The sequence below is a fragment of the Labrus bergylta genome, chromosome 8, assembly GCF_963930695.1.
Source record: "Labrus bergylta chromosome 8, fLabBer1.1, whole genome shotgun sequence".
Taxonomy (NCBI): domain Eukaryota; kingdom Metazoa; phylum Chordata; class Actinopteri; order Labriformes; family Labridae; genus Labrus; species Labrus bergylta.
In genome coordinates, this window is record NC_089202.1 from 25,983,046 (window position 1) to 26,008,065 (window position 25,020).

General features: G+C 40.2%; 1 protein-coding gene across 2 annotated transcripts in view; it reads right to left on the reverse strand.

Annotated features, from left to right (window-relative positions):
• Window positions 1–25,020, reverse strand: part of LOC109987427 (neurocalcin-delta A) — a 66,562-nt gene that overhangs the window by 21,188 nt on the left and 20,354 nt on the right. The window contains exon 1 of one of the 2 annotated variants that reach the window (XM_065957480.1): window positions 14,361–14,654. The exons of the other annotated variant lie outside the window; for it this stretch is intronic. The gene's annotated coding sequence lies outside the window, so the exon portion shown is untranslated. Of the gene's footprint in view, window positions 1–14,360; window positions 14,655–25,020 lie in introns of those variants that run through there. 2 annotated transcript variants of the gene reach the window in all.

Below are 25,020 nucleotides of genomic sequence, written 5' to 3' on the forward strand. Positions count from 1 at the left end.
GTGTGTGTGTGTGTGTGTGTGTGTGTGTGTGTGTGTGTGTGGGGGAAACAGTAGCTTGGTCCTCCAGAACAAATGACAGCAGGAAGAAGAGAGTGAGACAGAAGGGTCACAAAGACACGCTCCAAAGTTAAGATTAAAATAAGAAAGAAAATGCTGCTGAGCCATGATGCTTGTATCTGCCTACATCCTACTGGGCCCAAAAGGGACACGCCTCTGTCCTCCCCTTTTCCTGTCCCTGCAGGAAAACCGTGAGACAATTCAGGCCCTTTAATAGACATTCATTACTGAGTCACACACTGTTTGTTTAGTGAGACTTGATTAAGCATCAATGCTCCTGGTAAATGATAAAAACACCTTAATAGACAAAAAAGATTTAACCCAAACTAAATGTAAGATTAAGTCCAAAGAAACCTCCAAAAGGGAAAAATTCTGGCACTGACAGAGTGAGGTCAGATGGGATAACAAACAGAAAAGGCAGTTGTCGGCAGTAGCAGGACAGAGGGTAAACTAAAAATGGAGCAGGTGAGTTTTTTTTACAACACAGACTAAAGAAAAGGATTTCTGTGATCTGACTCCTAAATGCACATATTCATGTGAGAAACTGAGTTGCCTATTTTGTGCTAGCTCATAATCAACACTAAATCTGAGACAGCATAAAACAGTAGTCTGGTCTGATTGATTAGCGTTGCTAGCTGGTTATCCTGAAACTGCCCTCAGTTGACATTTCCAGCTCTCATACTTTTAAATGGCCCCCTTAGCCTTCATTAGGTTGTTATGGTAACAGACCTGACAGGAGGAGGAGGAGGAGGCAACCTCGTATTGTTCCTATATTGATTCAGGAAAAAAAAAAAAAGAGTGAACCAGCAAGAAGCACAACATGACATGCTTCCTCTAGTTGATTTCATAATCAACTTAAGGGTTATGTAATTTCATCTATGAAGCCACATTGCAGGGATCTGTGGTCACTGCATCTGTGCTACTCTGTGTTGTTATCCATGTTATTAATCCATGAGGGATTACGTAACATTACTATTTAATGGTTTTCTGGCTTGCAACATTTGATACAAAAAAAAAGAAAAGGAAAAGATTTGGGATAACACGTGATTAGGCAGCATGTCAGCGTGGTCAGAACTATTTTGGTGGACTCTGATGAGAAACAGCTCTGATAGCATGCCTGCATGGAATCTGAGCCTTTTCCCCCCACTTCCTCTTTTCCTCTGCTTTGTACTCAGAGGTCGTGTCTAATTTGTTTGGTTCCTTGTCTGAGGTGCAGCAGAAGGTGCACTCTGTCTGCCTGGCACATGATCATTGGACCTAGTTAATTGCCTACATCAGTGGTTCCCAACTGCAATCCCCAATGATAATTAAATGGGTCTATAGCCTTTTTCTTTTGGACAACCAAAGCCATGAAACATTGTTAATGTATTTGTACAGGATTTTGCTTCTTTGACAATTAAAAACGTTGACTTTCCCAATATTGAATGCCCAGATCTTCTATTTTTACAATGGTATCAAAGCAGTCATCAATATCGTTTGATTTTGACTTGTACAGCGGTTTGAAACACTGGTTTAGTGTGCACACAGATAAAATTCACAGGATTAAAAACCCAATTAAATTGTGCAAATTGGATTTTTTTGTTTTAGTTTTGAAATCACTCACCTCTTGCATATTTCGGTTCTTCCACTGATTACCAACATCACCCTTCATAATCACCTGCCCCTTAGTTTGCCACCACTCTAATGGTGAATGGACTTGAGTTTGTATAGCACTTTTCTAGTATTCCGACTACTCAAAGCTGTTTTTAACACTCACATAACATTCAGACTTCACTGCTCCAAAGAGAACATCAGTATTTATTTACTCCATTCAAACCGCACACTGCTGATGTGAGAGTATTTCGGGGTTCAGTGTCTTGGAGTCATCAAGGACACTTTGACATGTGGCTGTGGGAGTTGATCAAAACTCCAAACTTTCCAGCTGTGAGAGGACCTATACTGTACCAGTGCTGACCCCAATATACTGCTTTATCCCCCCTCCCTCTACTTGCCAGATTGGCTTTGTTGACTACAAAATCCAGTACAGCAGGATAAAGCTGGTCATGTAAGCCTGCATAATATAACAAGCATACAGGCCCAGCTTACTCAGTGTGTCAATATAGTCGATGTGAAAAAGGCTATTTCTGAAAATAAACTTGAATTCTGCATGCATCTTGGTTTAATGTTGGTATTTAGCCAAATGCTAACATTTTAGTGAATTTAAAAGCAGACACACCATATTCTGCTCATATCTCCTTACAGTTTTGTTTTTGTGTTTGTTTGTTTGTTGTTTAAAGAACACTATTCATCCTTATAAGAGGACAGATCTTATTCCTCCCCTATGCAGATCTTTCTTAAACATTAGCAGAAACTCCACCTCTGTCAATTATGCTATAAATGGACATTTGAGGATTGGAGACTTTGGCAGTGGGAGTTGAGGTAAGGTTGATTTAATTGATTGACTTAGGGCAGAGTAAAGACGGTCTCTATGGCTTTAAATGTGCAAAGTACCAACTGTTTCCTTTTTTGATTGTCTTTTGTTTTTTCAGATTTAATTTCCCATAAAACAGGACTGCATCCAAATCAATCTGCTAATTACAATTTACAATAAGCATTGCTAAAGAAGAAAGGTGGCTGTACAATGTGCCGAAGTTTAAGTGCAAATGATTAAAGCATTATATATATTATAATATACGGTTGTCACAGAAAGAGGACAAGGTCTATCACGTCAAGCATTCTCCTCCTTCTGAGAGGAAGAGTAAAGAGACAGAGGATGGAAGAAGAGAAAGGGAATGAGAAAATGTGACTCAGGCAAGAGCGTGAGCCTGGAGATGGCTCTGATTGAAGAATGCCTCTGGGGATGCAACAAAGCTCACTCTGCTTCCTGTGGTCAAAGGAAAATATAGAAGCAGGATGCAACATCACGGAAAATAGCAAATAACAAAACGGAAATTACATCACAGCGGAGGTCAGGGGTCAATATGAATCCAGAGAATGGGGATTTGTTAAATGGTGAGAATGTTTTGAAGCGTGAAGACTGAATATAAAGATAGACAGTTATTACTGTCCTCTGTTGTGTGAAATGATCCTCCCAGAGTTAAAGTCCTGGAGTTTTTAGCTGGTTATGAAACAGAGTAACATGAATACTGATGCCTGTTTATATGAACTTCAAAAGCAAAACGAGCATCAGATACAATTGAATGTTTCGATATCGTTATTTTTTTAAACTAGAGATGGGACCGACGGCACCGATCAGCGTCACTGATCAAGAAATATGGTCAGCTCGCACAATCTCGCTCTGAAGATGTTCAGGCTGTAAACTATACTAAGTGTCGACAAATCATCTCCATGACGACGTTCAGACGAGATGGGGCGGCTGTGGTAGAATCGACGTCTCTCAACCAGAAGGTCGAGGGTTCGATCCCCAGCTCTTGCAGCAACATGTCCGATGTGTCCTTGGGCAAGACACTTAAAGGGATACTTCATCCATTTGCATTAAGCTTTGGGTCATTTGGTAGCTGTTGTGGTTAGCAGGGGTTAAACTACATCGCTAGTTCCTCATATTTTCGACCACTGAAGCTACAGACCAATCACAGATCAGTGGGTGGGAACTCACTCCCAGAATCGAAACTCAACGTCCGCCATATTGCTTGGTAGCTATGCTAACAGGCTCTATGGAGAAAGCTGATAAGAACTGACAATGGCAAAAAAAAAAAAAATAGGTTTCAACTTCAAACTGAAATGGATGAAGGGGATTTTGAAGGTCTTGTGCTTGAATCGGATGTTCGTGGCTATCTCTACCGCGGCAGCCGAGATGGGAGACCTGCCTGTCGTCTGTGGTGAGGACGAGGAGCTCGGGGCCGGCTCGAGCTGGGGCCGGCTCGAGCTGGGGCAGACTGGGAGTGTCTGTGATCTCATTGTTTGCTTATGAACACAGACATAGAGTCTGTTTTCGGCCAGGACTTTCCAAGATGCCAATTCCTTCTGGAAGAAATCTCGAAATCAGTTGAGGAAACGGCCGTATGTGTAGTCTGTAAATATAGGACCTTAGTGGGAGTGGCCTGCGGTGCTGTGCATTCTGGGAGTTTGTGTCTTTCATCCACATGAGCCTTAAAGACACTTTCTGCCTTTTCTCGGTCAAGAAGGCACCAACTTCAAAATGTATTTCACATTCCTACTACATATATGACCCAATGTCAATACAGATTCATGTTTCAACGGGTGAAGTATCCCTTTAACCCTGAATTGCTCCCACTGCTTCGTCGGCGGCGTATGAATGCGTATGAATGGGATTAGTTACTTCTGATGGTCACACAGCAACCACTGCCATCAGTGTGTGAATGGGTATGAATGGGTAGGTGTGACATGCGGTGTAAAGCACTTTGAGTAGTCTGAAGACTAGAAAAAGCGCTAATTAAGCTCAAGTCCATTTACTGTTCACCATTTACATCAGATCAGAATCAGATCAGAAAAAGTGGATCGGTGCATCTCTACCGATAACTGCTGCAAGGGGCTTGGTGTCAGCCAAGGAATTAAACAGCAGCTTGCCAAAACAGCCTTTAAAAATACATTTTCATACCAAAGATTCATTGTGAGCTGCACATTAGACTCTAAAGGAATTATGTTGTAAGAAAACACCACTTACTCATGTCCAGGACAAGATCAGCGAAGAGATAAACCCTCCTGTTTGGTCCACAGGGGTTTCCACAATCAATACAACTCAAAAGTCCCTCAAAGGAGCTTTAAAGAATACAAAAGGCAGGGCAGAAAGGATTGTCACGTTAAGGTGACTGCGTCCATAGCCAAGTCTGAACACTTGTGTACAGTTTTAGTGCATGTATGTGTCAGCACAGTGATGATCTCTATTGACAGGCAGTTTGGAATGCACAGTGATGTGCAAGTTGAAAAAAAGAAGAAGAAAAGCAAAAATAGGCAAACAGCTGACATTAGGGTTCTTCTAGACATGCAGTTACTGTCTTATGGAACTGATCATTCCATTTGACTTCAGGACTGTCATAATACCAGAATTTTAAACTTTGATACGATACTAGTAAGAATCAAACGATAAAGAGGGGCCAGTGGCAGAGCGGTTGTTTCGCACGCCCCTTGTACAGAGGCTGTAGTGCTCAAAGAAGGCGGCCCGGATTCCATTCAAACCTGAACTTAGGCTACATTCCAGCATGACATTCCCCACCCTCCCTTTCTCCCCAATTTCCAACTCTATCCACTGTCCTACCTCTCCAAAAAGGCACAAAAAGCCAAAACACAAAATCAAAAAAAAAAAATAGAATCAAGCAATATTTGTTTGATATTTATTTAATATTTGTTTTAATATTTAATATTTAATATTAATTAATTAATATTAATTTAATATTTAATATTTGTTTCAAGCAAACTTGTTTCGATACTACAGCAACAAACATGCAAGTACCTAAGCTACCAATGTAGCTTAGGTACAGAGATTACAATGTTTCAACACTTAAATATTCAACACAAATATTTAAAACCCCAGCTAGCTTAGCTCAATTTTAGTTGTTTGGTAAATGTGTTGATTTACTCTTGCAAATAAAATTGGGCAACAGTGTTTACCACAGAGTGACAATGTACTAACAAGGCATTAATTCAGGCATAATTGGCATCAGCAGTCATCCCTCCTATAATGATTGGAATTGATACGCACATGTATATACGCAAAGTCATGGGTTTGGAGACTGAACTAGTTCAGTGATGGACTGGTTTATCATACTGATATAAGTTAAACTCTCTCTTTAAGTAGTAAGTATGTGTTGTTGAATGACTGAGAACTCAAGAGGAAGTCTCGGTTACAGTGTAGATAACTACTCATAGGGTATGAAAGCACGTTATAAACAGTGACAAGTAACTCCTAACACAGCATTTGTCATTTCTGTGCAAAAGATATTCAAACCAACATCAGTGAAACACAGATGCGTGTGGGCTTACAGTTTTTTTCTGTCTGTGTTGAGAACAGCTGCCACAACAACACACGAGCTTGCACATAACAAGGAAGAACGATGCTTCAATATCCCCCTCTCCACGATAGCATCTTCTGCAGCTTACAATAAATCCACAGGTTTTCGGAAAGCAATTTCCAAGCAGATATTGCATTCAAGTGATTTTTTTTTTAGATGACAAGTTTAGTGATAGAAGTCTTCTCTTTTCGCCTCACATCCCACAGTAAGGCATGCATCCTCACTGCCAAAGATCTCTGCAAGCACTGAGGAATTCAAAGTAGTTGAGTTGCGAGATCCATCATCTCCTAGCTGCCAAACCGTCATTTACAGCACCCCCTCTGGGAAATCGTTATATAGTGAATTATTCAATATATTCCATACTGGTAGAAAGCTCCATCTGTGCCCCCCCGAGAAAGACCAACGTTCATGATTATGTTAACACTAATTGGACATTATATTTTCACGAGTGTCAATTAAAGGTTATTTCAAATCAGATTTTATAATTGCCTATATGTCATCTCTTTACTGACTAAATGCCATTTGATTTAATGACAGCACATTTGTGCCCAAAAACTAATTTACAAGTTATTTCCAAAAGACCAAATTTGATATTTCATTGAGGATAAAGTCAATAATTTAAAAGCTGTAACCTATAATGACTGTACAGAGGCCTCACACCAAATGTTCTGTGATAAAGTCTTCATTTTCTACAGTCAAGTCCAGACAGTGTTAATAACTAGAAACACATCCGTGCCCTGTGAGTAAGCCTTCTACATTAAGACTCGTGGAAATGTATTGCAATGGGATTCTTCATATCAGAACAATTATTTTGACCAATGTGTGTAAAACCTATAGAATGTTTAAAACAGACATATAGAAATATAATCAGTGACATCACCAGGTTCATTTTTTTCAACACCAGAGGATGCTGCTTGGTAAAACTAGGTAAGGAAAAAGAACTTAACGTTTGTTGAAACACACTGAAATTACATTTTCAAATAACTTGGCTGGCACATTGACAGTGCCAACTTACTATCTCACCTTGAAATTGGTGGGATCAAGGCTGAAATAATTGAACTTATCCTCTCGCTTTCAAATTCTTCCTGAAATATCTCAGACTAGTGGTCTATCAAACTGACAACCTGCTCAAACAAAAGCATGTCTGAATGCTCACGTAGGAAGCCTTTAATTAAAGCCAATCTTTTAAAAGAGAAGATTCTGGTATCATGAAAATCAACCCGAAATTCAGCTGAATGGAAAACTTCTAAAGAAGTCACAAAAATCTTTTTGGAGAATTACTGAATTTACAAGATCAACCCGCAGAATCAATCTTTAACATGTAATCCAAAAAAAAAAAAAAATACCACTTCAAATAACTTTTTTCTCTACATTGTAACTCAAACTTATAATAGTAATTAGAGCCTGACTGATTTATCGTCCAGCCTATAATATCGGCCGATATTAGCTTATCCAGTGACTACTAGTACTGGCTAATTTTATCGCAGATTTGCGCTGATATTACTAGATTTATTTACCAGTCAAATCATTTCATTTGAGTTTCATTGTATTACACTAGCAGTTCTCTTTCACCAGCATATGTTTGACAACTGCATTTGAGGAATCAATGCAAATGTGTATATCTATATCTATACAGACTTCATAGATATTGACCGATATATCGGTATTGGATTTTCTCTCTCCCCAATATGAATATCGGCATCGGCCCCAACAATTTCATATTGGTTGAGCCCAAATGGTAATCTTGATTTTACAAACCAAGTGTGTGGTAAAGTGAAACTTCTGTGACAGCAGAAAAGTTTTCAGTAATGTCAGCAGCAGTGTTCCTTTGTCGCAGTGTAATGTACAATCACTCTTAAAACTCTGCAAGGGGACATCTGCTCTCCGAAAAATAACTCCTTCTTTTGTCTCTTGTGTGAATTCCTTTTTCAAGATAAAAATAGAATATCTGTTTCCCATAGTTCTCCTTAACCAATGCATGGGAGCCGATTGGCTAAGGCTATCCTTTAAATATGTCAGTGTGTCTTCCCATGGGGGGACCTTTGGGGGGAGGGTGTGGAAGGGGGGGTCTCTCAGAGCCTTCGGCACCCCTTTTGGGCCGGATTGCAGTTGAATGACCTATAACCCCTTCTTAAAGAAGCCTGTTGGAGAAAGACAAAGGCATTGCTGACCAGCTGTTCCTCCAAACTACCACAAACATGCTTCTGTCTTGATGCTCTGACTTTAATCACAAAGACACGAATGCCAGCACAGGAGATGGACAGCAGCAGATTACTACAGCGACCAAGATTTTAACAGTTAAATAGTTAATAGGTTAAATAGGTTTTTCATGGCCTGCTTCTTCTTTTGAGTTTGAAAATTACGTAACGCAAATACATTCTGATAATAGGAGTAACACACTCAAGTAGGGTTACATGCCGCTAGATATTCAAATTTCTGATCGTATCAGACACTGTTCAGACTTTTTAAATGCATGTAAACATCTTAGTCCGACCTACATCGGACCATAACGGACATCTCATAATCGGAAAAGAACACCTAGATAAGTCGTTCATAGTCTGCAAACTAACGGCATGTATACTCAGCCATCGTATCGTAATCGGATTTCGCGTTCTGCGCATACTCGAGAATTTCCGCTGGGGCTTTCACCCGGAAGTGGAAGGAGACGACGTAATAAATAGTAGTGTTGCCGGAAACGGTGTCCTTCTTGAACTCTTAGATCAATCAACTGTATATTTCAAGATGTTCAATACTTTACAGGATCCACTGTTTAACACCTGAGAGAAGCTTGAGAGCAGTTCAGAAACATCTACATGCCCCCTGAAGTCTCCCCTCTTATCTCTGAGTGTCTTTCTCACTTCAGCTCTGTTCCTCTCTTTCTCCCAGTTTCTGCCTTCATCTCTGGCTCTGCTCATAAATCAACAGTTATATAAACTGCCTTCAAGTTAGTTTCCATCACTGTTACATGAGACTCCCTTAAGTATAAAACAGGATGTTTTAGAAGCCTGGTTCATAAAGTTCAGCTTAGCTCGTGAGTAGAAATGAGGAAGGTTTTTTAAACGGATGTGGGCATAAACACATAAAACACAAACGCAACCATCTCTTGTGTATGTGGGGGCCCGATAGGAGGGAGTTAAGTCATCTTTTCCATGATGTAACTATCTTAAATCAATTTCGACTTTTATTTAAGACTTTAAGCAACACTGTGTTCCACTCTTACGCACACAAACAGTAGTTGCAGATAATCACCTGGACACAGGGAAGCATTCAGTCTCATAGAGCTGACACACAGTCCCCTCTTCCTTTATCCACCTGCCACCACACAGACACAAACCACACACACTCTTCAACACACACATAGAAACACAAGTGGTGTGTTGATCTTTGTGCAGGATTCTGATGATGAAAACTGGAGAGCAGAACAAAACACGGGCAGCTTTGGAACTAATCAGCCTCTTCAACGAATGACAATCTGTAACATTACTGCCTGCTTTTAATCTTTTCACTTCACCTAACATTGGAAGGGCAGTAGCAAAGCAGAAAATACTTGACCCTCATCATGAGGGATAAACAGTACTGTATATTATAGAAAGGATGTGGCAGGAGCTCAGTCTGTAGGGAATTGGGTTGGGAAATCGGAGGGTCACATGTTCAAGTCCCGGCACGGGCCAAGTTCATTAAAAAGATTGTAAAACCAAATTTCCCCTCTCGGGATTAATAAAGTATAAATTATCATTATTATAAAAGTGGATCACAGCCATATGATGATGATTTCTTATTTTGTGACAGTACAGATGTTGGACTCAACACAGTTGTGCACGTATTGAAGCTGCTGCCAGAAAGTATTTCATTTTCTACTTGTAATGTCAAATTGCAGGTCCCATTGATAGTAAGGCAAACACTGTCATTATGGTGTCAGACGCAGCGGCGGGCTGTACTGAAATTGTTTTTCCACTTTGTTTTTGATTTTTACAACTGTATGTTTTTCCTCTATGGTTGGCTTGTTCACATTTCTGCCTCAAACATGTCAGCCACATCGATCTTTATTGTATAGCACTTGTATCATTTTTCACATTTTTTCTTTTAAATAAAGAAATGGAGTGCATGTGTGAAAAAAGCTTAACAGTGATTTTGCTCTAGTTTTGTGCATGTGTGTTTTCGCCTGCAGCAAGGTGAGAGTCCAGGATTGAACTCAGTATTTGCTGCACACATTTAAATATCTCATGTTAAGCCGTCTTTACCAAAGCGTCCTGTTTTTCCCCACAGATAAATGACTAGTTATAATGGCATACATATTTTCACAAATAAATACCTGTTCAGTCATTTTGCCAACCTCCTACTAACTCCTTAACATGCACCATGTTCAGTTCAACACTGGTGTTACTGCATATGTGTCAATCAATACGTTGTTGTCCAGGACATTTTCAGAATTTGAGACATTGCCTTAAAGCTTTTTTTGTGTTTGCAGACAGCAGTGACGGACTGCCATTGTGCATGTTAGACTGTTAACTTTACAAATATTTAATGTGTCACAGAGAGAGCGGTGTAGACATGCATCAAAGATCTGAGGCTGGGAGTTGAACCTGCAGCCGCTGCATAGAGGACTGTAGCCTCTTTGTGGTGGTTGTAGCCTCTTTATATGTGGTGCTAAACTAAACAGGTGGAGCAGACTTTTAAACTGATCCAATATACATCTTTCATCAAGCAAAAACTAAATAATGTAACACTTTCTCCTTACTTTGGGTAATGCTTTATTTGGCCACCTTCTGCATAATGTGAAATTCTTCTTGAAAACATTCAACAGCTCGTGCATGCACACACACATACACACATAGACACACACAATAGAATAGTTAACTTCCGTAGGATGTCAGATAAAGCTACTGGCAGTATGCTGGAAGTGTGTGTGTGTGTGTGTGTGTGTGTGTGTGTGTGTGTGGCAGTGTCTTTTTAGTGTAAATGCTAGACACAAACACAGCCTGCACACATTCATTTCACAAGTCAACACCTGTTTTCAGAATGATTGGCTTGCAGAACTTATGGAACTGATCGACACAACCAGCAGAAGGAAGGCTTAAATTCATTTAGCTTCAAACTGTACCTTTCATTTTGACTCCAACAAAATTCTATAATTCTCAGAGACTAAATGTCCTGATGATGGTCAACACAGATCAACTCCTTGACGTGTACTTCACATTGGCAGATTCCTGCAGAATTACTGTTTTAGATGGCCACGTGCTTTACATGACTCACATTGTATCAGGCAGCTCTCTGCACCTTTTGAAGTTTCACAAAGCAATGCATGTGCAGCATCATGGTAGACTGTTAACTTTACAAAGTGACTCATTATTCACAGAGGCCCCCACGTCCAAATAAACCGAATCAGTGATTCAAATCAGTAAGAACAGAAAGAACGCTCACATGCAGTCAGAGAAAGTTGCTTTATTGTGTTAAACTAGCTTTTCAAATGCATGTTAGACGGACTGAAATAGTGCTAAGTCAGTTTGTTTGAAGTCAGACTAACACCTAGATAATGTGGCTTGGAATCGATTCCCTCTTGCACACTTACATCTCAATCGGACCCAAACTGGCCGAGATGTTCTGTGCGGCTCTGTGTGTGAGTGTGGGGACAAGGGAGCGCTCAGCCAAGAAGAGATGTCAGTACAATAGTTGCATTTTACTACATAGATGTTCATCAGCATTACCATATTACGGGCTGCTTCTGCACAGTAAACATTCAAAGTTTTCCCATTTTTCCCTTAGCGTCTGCTCTTCTGTCCATACGTGCTCTCTCTTTCTCCCTCGACCTGATGAAGACTAAGAGGCTACATCATGATAGCCTTTCCTAAAATGAATATTCAACTAACCTGACGCGTCAGTAAAACAACGTTCTCACTCTAAGATGTCATAGAAAAGTTCTGACTTACAGTGAAATGCATCACAGGTTGAATTTGAACAATACATGATACTTTAAAAAAACAGCCAAGCATCACTGAGGGAGAAAGAGAGAAAAGACTGCATGTAACAGTTTGTATTCTACAGTCAGAGTTTCCAAGATTATTAAACTATCTGGAGTGTAGTGACAAATGAAATAATATTCAGTTAAAAAGTGCTTCTGTGCAATATAAAGATGTAATGAATCCCTTTATTGTCATGAAATCTGGTATATTTGATGTTTGGCTGTTATGTAAGGTTTGTGACTAAGGTTTTAAACTCTGAGAGTTTATATTTGATTCAAGTGTTAAAGCAGAAAACAGAATTCTCTCAAGTTTTGTGTTATTAAAATACTGTGTTTCAAATGAAATGTGAAAAACAACAGATTAAATAATGAGCTTCAGCTCAAAGGAAAATGAGAATTATTCAGCAGCGCTGAGATTTGGTTGAACAGACAGGAGAGACTGTAATTATCAGAATTATAGCACAGCTGAAGTTATTAGAAACAGTCTGTTGTGTTTTATGTTAATAATGTAGTGTTTTCATTTTACCTAGCCTATTTGAAGTTCATAAATATTCACCAGAATGTAGGAATTAAGTGTTGGTGACCCCCCCCCCTCTTATAACCTGTGATTCACTATGTTCAAATGAAGCCTACTGTTGTGGAACTGCTCAGAAACTACAGCCAATGTTGCCCACATACAATTTTTACCAGCCCACCCTTATTTAACAAAGAGACCCAATTCTCCTTTGCAATCATTTCCAAACCTGCCAAACCTGCCAAAAAATATTAGAAATATAACATGTACCTGATAGAATGGTGGCATTGAAATGTGCCAGAAGCCAACAAATGTGGTCTTTTATGGGCAAAATTGTTCTCTGGGGGGGGGGGAACATATTTCCCCTTTTTTATCAATATTTTTCTGGGGGAGCATTCCCCACCAGAGCCCCCTGTAGGGGTCTCGGCTCAGCGCCTAATGTCCCCAAACCCCAAGAAATGCCCCTGTTGTCCAGTGTGTTATTCTCTGCACTTAAACTGTGGATCTGTCAGACTGCATGCAGCACTGACATTCTAGGATATAAAGGCGAGATGCATGTGTGAACAAGCAAGTCAGGAGGATTTCGGGGTCAGTCGAGCTGAAATTCTATACATTTTCAATAGTCAAACAATTTATGTAACCAAAAAGCCCCCCCCCCCCCGAAAGAAAGAAAAGGTACAAATCCCGTTGGATGTCCAAACTGTTGCTCTGCTAAGCATTTCACTGGATGGAGTCAGAAGATATCTACAACTGGGTTACATCAGACGCTGAGAAACGACAGTTGTGTGGAGGTGTTCTTCATCTCTTTCTTCACATTACCAAATCCAACACCTAGACTTGAGAGTTGGCTTATAACTCTGGTTACGTGGACTTTCCTTGTGACTGTTTTGCTAAGTTTGAGAAGGTGACACTACTTTCATTAAGAAATGAAAGTCTGAGATAAAGGCTCACAGCAGAGAGAGGTGGAGGAGGAGGAGAGAACAAAATAAAGTGTGAAGTATTGTAGGGAGACCCAATCCACTTGTTATGCACATTTCCCTCTTTCCACCCTATTTGGGCTAAATGTGGGCTGACGTGCTATTGTTTGAAGCATGCGGCGAGGTGGGGGGTGTGTTTTAACAGCATGGTGGGGGGGGGAAGGGGTGGGGGTTTCTCAAGCCAGACAATTGTAGAAATTTCACGGACAAACAAAAACTTGGAAAAAAATACCTTTTAGTGTCCACACAAGAAGATCTCTTCAGAGAAATGAATATTACAGCTGACCTTGAGTCTGTGAGAGTTACATTTTTTGCAGAGCAGATCTGTGAGGCTCTCCCATCCCTACAAAGTGGGTGGGTGGGGGGCAGGTGGCAGCTGCTCTGCCCCTAAGCCAGCAGCCCCAGCCTACACCACTGCCTCTAACATTAGCAACGCTTTGGGGAGGAAAAACCATGTGGAGCTGCCTATCATTTCCAGCTTCACAACACACTCACTCCCCGTAACGATCACACTTTCCTCCCCTCTTTCTATCATGAACAGACTTCCTGCTAGTGCTGAAAACAGATCTGGCAGTGTTTGTCCAGACAGAAAGCAATTAGCTTCGAGTCCTGACCTCTGAAACCTTTAACATCGCGCTACATTTCTGCACTGTTTTAAAGTCAGCGCGGTCAAGCTAAAGGATTTAAGCATGACAAAAGGAGTTTTTAGGAAAGACACAAGAGCCCTATACGCTCCCTGTCAGGGAATTCATTTGAGAGGCAACTTCCCCTCAGTGCAAGTATGTGACTCAAACGTGTGAACTAAAAAAGCTCTCCCTTCTGGAAGCAACCACTGGCTGCTAAAACACACAATACTGCACAAAGAGAAAACACAGGAAGCTTACCTCACTTTGTAGCGACGTTCAAGCCGTTCAGCAGCCCATCACCCAGCACTTTCTCTCTAGACTAAGTTTGTTGAAGCAGCAGCAGCAGAAGCAGAAGCAAATGCAACAGGCGAGAATAAAGAGGAGCGCTAGAAAGGAAGAGAGATGAGAAAGAGAGAGAGAGAGGAAAGGAACAGCAGATAAGGGGGAGAGTATAGACTGAGCGACGGAGACAGAGCAGAGAGTGACTGACAGACTCAGAGAGGCTCCTAGTCTGAGCAGGAGGTCTGTTAAAAGCCCACAAACTAATTTGTTTCTCTGCCTGCCTCCTCTACAGCTTGACGTCAGAGTGGTCACATGACCCTCGCTCTGGTGTGGAGGGAAATGAAAGGGGAGGGGAGACCGAGGGAGAGAAAGAGAGAGAGACGGAGAAGCCTGCATTGCCATGGTAACAGGAGTACTGCACCGCAATGATTTCAATAGGTCATCTGACACACACATAGGCACATAGATTTTTACATACAGAGAAGCTGGTTAAGGACAAGCTCAGTGCTGCTGACCAGACCAGAAAAAAACAAAAAACTGAACAGACAGAAGGACATTTACAATTAGAAATAAATACAGTGGTTCAAATTGCTTTTGATTTATTCCAAAGAACATGCACTGTGAAACGTGTGCTGCTGTCCCTGAATCCCACCCAATGCAGGGTGTTCTTGACTTTAGTTTTTAGGATGACTTATGATCCCTTATGATTTCCTTACATAAGGAAAACATGCCGCAAATTCACAAACAAAATAAATTGCAAAAAACAAACAAATGCAACACAGAATGCGTACTCGCTGCAAATGAAGGGAACTAGCTGCAAAAAGTGGAAAAAACGGCAATGACATCAAACGTACAAATGCATCCAAATGATGCTAAAACAATACATCAGAAAACATCTGGATGTAGACAAACGTATTCTTTAGATAGTAAAGGGACAGAATTTAAAGACGGAGAGTAACATTAGAATTACAGCAACGACAGGAGGTTTAAAGGAATCTGGATGAGACAGCTGAGCGGGGTTCCTCTTAAGACCCCCCCAGGATGCCCGCATGGACCTAGCTGCAGGGCCTACTTTGCTAAACTAACCTCCTTTCCTCTACACCAGTCATTTTGGCTTTGGAACGTCAGGAGATTGGAGTTATGAGGTCTGTGGGGGGGAGACGATAAAGGTACTCCCAAGACCCAAAGAATCCAGTTCCAGTCTAGGCTGGACTTGCTTTCACTTGGCCTCGTCAGCCACTGTAGCGGGAAGGGATGCATGTTAAATGTCTATTCATTTTGACGAGGAGTATATTGGGCATGAGTAAAAATAGGAATGTTTCTAATTTGCATATTCATAATAAAGTGTTGATAATAATGACCTTTAACATTTAGCTTGATTTGGCTCCCTGGTGGCATGCCATCAGCCAGCGCACAAGCCGCTGATCTAATGACATATAAGCCACTAAACTAAGCGCACATGGCGTTGGACTAACAGGCACATCACTGAACTACCGACATGTGCCCCAGCTCCCCAAGTGGCATGCGAGGTGCCACTTTGTGATCTCGCTGTCACTCAAATTTTTTGGAAACACAGAAGAAAGAGCTGTTTCTAATAACTTAAGCTGTGCTATAATTCTTATAATCATAGGCTCTTTAGTCTGTTAATCTCGGTGCTGCTGAATATTTCTCCGTTGGACTCCTGGGATCAATTCAACAGATGACTAATAAAAGAACTACATCTTTTACAGTACAGACAGGAAATAAAAAAAAAGAAACTAAATAACGTTATTACTTTAGGGAAGTGGGGAATAAAACAGCTCCAGGTTCAGATGCCTTAATATTTCAAATGACACAATAACAAGTCATATCCAACAGCGGGGAACACGTTTGACATCATTTTCAAGTGTTTCAAAAAGATAAAATCTCTGTCATTTAAATAATATAGAAATAATATAGACAAATAGCGAAGTAAAAAAAAAAGTGCAGATATTAAATCATATTTTAACTCCAAGCTTTTAGCAACTGGAATCCATTTAAATTCACAGGTCTCAAGTTACGATTATGTCTCCTACTAAAAGACAGAAGAGAGCAGTTGCCGATGTATTTGAGCAATTTAGAGAGTGTGCTTGTCATTTTTTATTCAAAAACACAAAATTCTTAGTAAGTTGAACGGTGAAGGTGACAGCTTTTAAAAGCTTGTTTTTCTGGTTTTGTTTTTTAGCTTTGGTTCCAAACAATTTTCGGAAGGCCCTATAAATATACATCTACATAATTTAATTAATATCATGAACATTTAATGACTATTCAACCAAGGGCTTAATCCTTACACTGGTAAACTAGCAAAATGTTCATGAAAGCCTTATGTTTGTATTTTATTCTAGTATGTATTCATCAAATTGAAGCAAGTGACTGTTTTTTTTTTCATGCATGTATTTACCTATAGCAACTACCTATGCCAGGATTTTAATGTTTGTAATAAAACTCGTTGGTTAAGTGGCATAATAGCACTTCCAAAATGTGCTCTTCATTGTGTCAAGATAATCTGGGGCAGGGGCTTAAGGGTCAGACAAAGACCGAGGGTGTGCACTGTGGGAGGAAAAACTTCTACAAGCCATACCAACTCCTTATCCCATCCTCCACTCCAACCAGCTCTGGGATGAATAGCATCTGCTGGCCTGTTGAATGGACCGCAGTGGGGCCCTGATTAGGGTGGGGTAGTGTGAAGGGTGGGGCAAAGTCAGCCAAGAAAGAATCCCCCCCCCCCCCCCCTCCACACTGCACCACTGTGGGTAAAAGTATATAATATGGCTGAGAGAGAGGAACATGGACAGAGACAGAAGATGAAACACCACACAGAGCGGAGAAAGTCAACAGAGTGCAAGAAAAGTAATTTAATAAAGCCTGCAGCTAGGATAAATAAGACTGTAAAGGTCCTGCTGAGGGGTGAAGCAGAGACAAAAGTGGAGGCCAACAGGAAAGAGAACAGCGGAGCACAGGATGAAATGAGAATCTGACGGGTCAGGTGAATAAATCGCTTCAGGGATGAATTATTTAGACTTCAGCCGGAGTCATGGGATTTGTAGGCTGACTGGTGATGCCTCATGGACACACGGTTGTTCATGCTTAGCTTAGATGGAAGAATTATTTTTGACATGTTTTATTAATTTATATTTTTAATGTTATATACCTGTATTAAAGCAGATTTTCTATATCTCATTATGTCATGTTTAAGTTCCTCTTTTTTTTACCTACTTGGTTGATTTCCTTTTACACATATTGTTTAAGTGCTGTTGGAGAAAACCTAAGAATTCAAAAATGTACTGACAATGACCTCTTCCCTGTAACTGCTCCGTAAATAAAGTACTTTATTTAAAACATTTTAAGGGCAAATATTGGTTGCTGTTTTATATGGGCTCATAATAAAAAAATGAGGGCTGAAAGGGGGGGGAATTCTTTAGTGGAGGAGATAAATACATAAGAGAAATATTACAGGAAAACCCTTAAACAATGCTATTTTTTACATTTTAACACAACAATAGCCCTAAGAAAGGGTGGTCGGATTTTAAATTATAGAACATTTTTAAAGTGAAAGGTTTTGTCGCCAGAGCCACACATAATCTGACCCTCTAGGGGCCTTTTCACTTCATTTAGACTCTCTGAACAGCCCTTCTGTCGAGGCGCGTGTGTGTGTGTGTGTGTGTGTGTGTGTGTGTGTGTGTGTGTGTGTGTGTGTGTGTGTGTGTGTGTGTGTGTGTGTGTGTGTGTGTGTGTGTGTGTGTGTGTGTGTGTGTGTGTTTTAGGATGTTGGGTGGGTAACCAGCACAAGAGGGAATTCCTTCCTCCTGAAGACTCAGGAAGCAACAGCATGGGCGGAAGAGAAAACAACTTCTCTTTCCAAGACAAACCCTTTAGAAGTTGTTCCTTTGGAATAGGAAACACTCCCCAAACTGCGTTACCGTTAAAAAAATAAAACTCCCTTAATGGCTACATGGATGTCTGCATCAAGTTTCTCAAATCAGCTGAATCAGCCAAACATTACTGAGAAACAATGAACGCAAACTTAAGGTTTAAGCTTTTTCTAAATCTTGACGTTGATTTGAGGCAGTGAAACCTTAACCTGAAAAAGTTGGAACTGTATCAAGAAAGAAGTCACGTTAATCCAAGCTGCTCAGTGGAGGTGTTAGATAACATCGGGGCGGCAGTAGCTCAGTCTGTTGGGACATCAAGTCCCGGTACAGACAAAAGTACTGAAGTCGGTCTGGTTGCTGGAGAGGTGCCAGATCACTTCAGAGGTTCCCTTGAGCAAGGCACTGAACCCTCAACAGCTCTGGCATGCTCCCTATGTAGCAGCCTCAATCTGACGTCTCTCCACTAAAGCATGTCCATCGGTCAGGTTTGTGCATGTCAGCATTTCGGGCCTGTGTGTGCGAGTAGCAGGTCTCGAACTAACAGAGTGTAAACCTGACTTTCCCCTCAGGAATTAATAAAGTAAATAAAAAATAAACAATAAAAAACTAATGAAAAAACAAATATCGTCAGTTTTCAAGGAGAGAAGACCAAGACCTCTCAACTAGGTTTACATTTCATCTTTTTTAAACAACATCAGCCTTTGACTATTCCTTTCAGTTCAAGTAATCTATTGAAGCAGCATGTCAGGTTGTTTATGACTCAACATAAGGAAGCAGACTGACCAATACGCAACAAGAACAGCAGAAAGAGACATCAAGGTGCCACTGCTAGTCAACATTATTGTGTCAGCTCCTTTAGTATTCCTGTATGTAGTTCTGAGGAGAGTTATGGCAAACATTCACTAAAAAAAACTACAAAAAGACTTCTTTAAACCTCTCTCATCTTCATTTTGGTCACTGACAACAAAAAAGTTTGTTAAAAATCGATTTTTTGGAAGGTCAGAAGGATTACAACTACACAGCTGCCATTGTAGGTGGAGTGGTTTGTTTATTCTGATTCAGGTTGTAATGTTTGGCATTATGAGTAACAGGTCAATTTTCCTTCTCCATACTTCAAACTCTCACTGGTTCACTGAAGCTAACACTCTGTCCTCACAGCAGGCAAGCATCAGAAGCATCATGTTACATTCAGTTCAGACATCATGATAGGGAGTCATTGGGTGTGCGGTGGAATGTGGCTCCCAAGCGGAAACCCTTTCCGAAGTTGAAAGATGAAGCCGATGCATAAGTGCAAAGTGTAGTTCCTCCTTTGTCCACTTGAGGCTTGCTCCAAAAGCACAGGAAGCCCCATTAACAGCATGTCAAAATGCCAACAGAATAAAACACGTTTACAGCCTGGTTCTAAAAAAGGTTTCCTCATTCCTTTCGATTGATTTAAGAGGTATGCATAGATTGCACTATAAGGGGCGTGGCTGATTTGGCTCACACAACATGTGAGGCAAACGAGCAGTCACAAAACCAGTTTAATTATCTCCTGTTTAAGGCTTGCAACATTTGAACCTGATGCACGGTTTCCATTTTCCTTTCTGTGGCCTGTGAAGACAAGGAACAAATGGATAACGGGCTCTACAAGGCACAGGCAGAGTCTAACAGGAAAACTCTCCTTTCACTTTTCTCACTCAACAGAGCTGGTTAACTTTTTTTTTTTTTTTACCAAAGTGGAGATAGTGGTGTATTATTAATATCCACATCTGTGATCGAGAAGAGCTCTGACTTGTGTCGATGCAGGTGACAAACTTTTTTTTGGCTTGCCACAACCTTTGGACGGCAGTAGCTCAGTCCTTAGGGACTTCAAGTCTCGGTACGGACCGAAGTATTGAAGCTGGTTTAATTGCTGGAGAAGTGCAAGGTCACCTTCCAAAGTACTGCAGAGGTGCCCTTTGACTTGTGTCAACACCAGAGCAAAACTTTATTAGTCTCACTGCAAGCCGTTATATAGAAGAGCCTGAGTGATGTGAATTGAGTCAACAGCTTGTCAATACGAAGCAGCACACGTTGGTCCACCCTCGAATCAAAAGCACATCATGTTGTCTTTTTTTTTTTGCAAGGTGAAACTGAAATCCGCAGAGCAGAGAAGTCAACATTTGAAAGATGCAGTGCTGACAGCGAGCCTCCGATGCTGCCGCGATGCTTTGTGATATCTAACTCTTGTACGCTGTTAGGTCAACATGTGACCAGTGAGAGCGTCACAACATAGAACATGTTCGATTATACGTTAACTAGAGATGCAACAATTAGTAAATATATGGAATTATCTGCTGATTATTTTAATCTTTAAAAAAAAAATGTTCATTGCAATATCCCGTAATTCAAAGTGACATCTTCAAATGTCTCCTTTTGTCACACCAACAGTGGATAAATACTCTTAGTCTACTCACAGTAACAAGCTGTGCCTTTCTACATAACTGGCAATTACAACATAAACAGGAATCAGCAGAAACCTGGCTGGTTGACAGAGATGTGAAGTCGTCTCCCACACACCATATGGTTATGATTAGAACAATGCACTGTCCTAAGAGCAGAGGGACAGAGAGGCAAAAGGACATCCACATACATCCCAGACATGTAAATGTGCAGCCATGCATAAACTCACAAACCTTGACCTGAGGGAATACACTGACACTACAACACAGTCCACTAAGAGAGACTATTTGTGACGCCACACGTCCCTTTATCCTTCAGCAGCTGTAGTCAGAATCTCTTACACAAGGCAGCTGGTCTCGTAGCTTTAAATGCATATTAGCACTGAAGGTTAATTCACAGCTCACAGAATTGAGTGGATAACATTGTTAAAAAAAACAACAAATCTCCTCCTCGTGTGTTATATAACTGCAATACAGTGAGGTGGGCGAGCCAATTCACCTCGCTGAACAGGCTAATCCAATGCACCACACTGCTTGCCAAAACAAATGACGAAAGCATCCTCGAGGTCCATGCTGTTGTGTAAAAATAACAAGGTATGGTTATTTCATTTACACGATAAATAACAACTCGTTGTGAATAAAAGAGGACTATCATGTAATAAAACATTTGCACTTTTAACGAGATAATCCAGAAACAGCTGCAAATATTACATAAAGAACGGACTAAACATTAGATGTGGTATGAAAATACAAATAAACAAAGTGACAGAGAATTTGTTGTTAAAGACTGGCTAAATAAAAAAATAAAAGACCTTAAGAAACTTTAAGTTTATTTCTACGTCTTGTCTGATGTCTCATTTTATCTTTTGATTCAAATCCAGAAATGCATTTTTTACCTCAGTGAGCAAGGTCAGCACATGGGGGCTAAATTCATCCTCAGAACTTGTGCACGCAGATTTCTATCAGTCACAAAAGTGAAATTTATGTGATCTGCGACGGTTCACTGAGATTATGTAACTGCCACCTGAATGAGGGGACAATTTGAGGACAGCACTCACAGTACACACCACCAAACACACTGCTCACAGCTTTTTGTTCTTTTGCAGTAGACTCCTTTTTTTGTTTTTGTTAATTCTGAAAAGCCACACTTAGATTATGAAACATTCCCCAACTTGTATTAGCAAGACTGTAATAATTAAAGTGGTAAAAAGAGGCAGGGGGAGACAAACTGTAGATACATTTCCCTTTATCCTCATGTTGACCGTATTGAATAGGAGTGTTCCCAGGCAACTATTTAAAATTGTCCAGCAGCAAACAATGTTCTTTGCCTATAAGCCACTTAAGCCTGACACAGCCTGCATAGAGCAACAGTCTATGGACGTGAACCGATCGCAGGGAATAAACGTAAATCCCCCCCTCTAATGGTCTTCAAACTGAACTTCCTAAAGGACCATGAAACAGCTGCAGCTCATTCAGAAAGCTGCTGCTATGATCGAAAAATGAAGTCCTGTTTTAAAATCTCTGAACTGGCATCCAGTTTAAAATGTTTCCACTAGTTAGAGACTGATCGGTTGGGAATCTATATTTTTCTGACCCGTATAAACTAAACAGCACCTTAGTTCTGTTGACCTGTAGGTCTGCTAGTTTAGACAGGAGTCCTAATGAAACATTGTGAACCAGCATTAAGTCACCATGCAGCTTGTAACTTAAACTGTTATTACAAATAAGACTGTCTCCAAATGTAAACAATTAAAATTCATGTTAAAATACTTCTCTAGTATGTGCTTTTGGATGAACCCAAAACCTGCACGTTTAATGTCCCAGTACTGTCATTCATTTTTAATTGTGATCAATGAATGATCTTACTCTCTTTTAGTATAACTTTACAGACTCAGTATTTGAAGTTTATTCTAATACTCCAATCATCTATTTGTTTAAGCATGTTGTTTTTCCTTTGGACGATTTCTTTATCTCTGTAAAGTGAGTGACCTTTGTGTATGATATAAGCAAAATAAATAAACTTGTCTTGCCTTATGTCCTATGGAAGCGTCTCAACAATACTGTTTTCAGTGAAACTGATTTATTCAGTGTTTTTGCCGAAAAAAAAAAAAGAGCTTTGTGATAAAAAGCATTTTGAAAAATGAACATTACAGGAAGTCGAACTAACACTATGCTTAACGTTAGACCCTCAAAATGTTTTTATTTCAACCTCATCTTGCAGCCCATCATGACATACCACAGATACCACAGACTTTCCAACGCTGAAACTGCTTCATTTAGTGTGCTGACTAGTCCTAATCTTTGGGTCAGCTTGTCCTGAAAAGGAGCTCTCTGCAGCCATTTGGGCTCCCATGCAAATGCTGAATACTTCAGCATCCTACTCGATGAATGTAAACAGAGGAGGTGCATCTAAATAGAAAATAAAGGGCATATCTGACTGTAAATGTGAGTCAACTCAGTGTCTTTTGATTCTTTATTTCTCGGTAACTAATGGATTAAAATGACATTTTTTGATATTTATGTAAGACTGTCACATTCACCTCTCCACCACTGACTGCCTATGACTCATTCTTTGATATTTTAGCATTTCCCCTAAATCTGGGGAGGTAAGAAGCAAATTATTTACAGATTATATTTAATCTAATTTATAGCTGCAGGCGTGGTTAAATTGAGCAAACAGGATATTGGGGTGAAAGAATGGTTATACAATCTACAAAGTGTCTCAAGAGTTACTCAACAAGATTACAACCCACTCCATCCTTGGTGATTCAGGAGCTATAAACAGAAGCCAGAAAAAGGGATGGATGACCAACCTGTCCCAGCCATTGTTCTTGATGGCAGACAGCAGGCTCGATGCACTGAGAGGATTAACCAGAGCCCACAGCCTCAGTGTCTTTCTTATCAGAAAGCAGCAGGTTGGAAGTCAGGGGCAAGAAAAAGACTCATCACGACCTCCCCTATGAGTCATACTCTTGTCCTCTGCTCACTATTACTGACATACACATGCATATAAACTACACACACAGACACACACACTGTGAATACAAACCTGGCATACACACCCACACATGCATCAATAATGTTCACACAGAAATAGAGCTGTTGTTGTCTTTGCATATTGATGATTACGGTCTAGTAAACCTGCGGGGAAGGCACAGATGCAGTTTACCTATCAAATACTGCACACAAGTGGGTTGATGTAGTAAGCTCACAGCAGCAGCCATGACACTTTTTTTGTTCACCAAGCACTTCCTGTGCAATCTGTAAATTGAACAGCGGCTTATGTGTTTTTGGATCTAAATCTGTATTGAGGGTACAATGTGATCACTGTCTTGATAATCATATATATAAGTAAATAATCTTGAATATCTAATTGTATCATTTACAGCAGTGCAGGGGGGTGGGAGACATGAACACGTGGTACAGAGGGTCTGATCGGGGGCGTGGCCAAATGGGTAGGCTTTTCTATTGTTATAATGTCATATTGTGACTTGACATACATCTCCTCAAAGAAATAAGCCTAAACAATTTAAATGTTACTCTGTTGTTTTACTTAAAAAAAAAAAAATACACCGGCATGTGAAGTCTTTAAGATTATTAAATGCTTATATTTTAAGTAGATATGATGAGTAAATGCTGTTTAAGGAAGTCTTCCCCTTAGTTAGCACCTCTATATTAGATTGATCAGAAGACTACTCAAGTCCATTTACGATTAACCATCAACATGTCCTTACTGGCAGGCTATGTACCACATATTCAAAGTAGCCGTAATTAAACCTCTTCTTACGAAGCCTACTCTTGATTCAGGAACTCTAGCTAACTAAAGGCCTATCTAACCTTCCTTTTATCTCAAAGGTCTTGGAGAAAGTGGTAGCTAATCAAGTTATGTGACTTTCTCCATGATGATTTTCAGTCAATATTTATAGTCCACCATATCACTCAATCAATTAATAAATCAATAAATCAATCCATCAATCAATCTTCATAACAAATGTTATCTCAACACACACAGGTAAAAGACCTTCCTATATGTTCTATTATCTACAAAGACCCAACGTTAATCCATCATGAGCACTAAGCAACATTCAGCAAAGCTACAGTGGCAAGGAAAAACTTCCTTCAAGAGGCAGAAACCTTGAGCAAAACCAGACTAGTGTTAACAGCTATCTGCCACTGAGACTGCGCTGGTTAAAGTTACCAATGACCTACTTCTAGCTTCAGACAGGGATCTTCTCTCTGCTCGTCCTGTTAGATCTTAGTGCTGCTTTTGACACGATTGACCATCAAATCCTATTACACAGACTAGAACAATTACTTGGCATT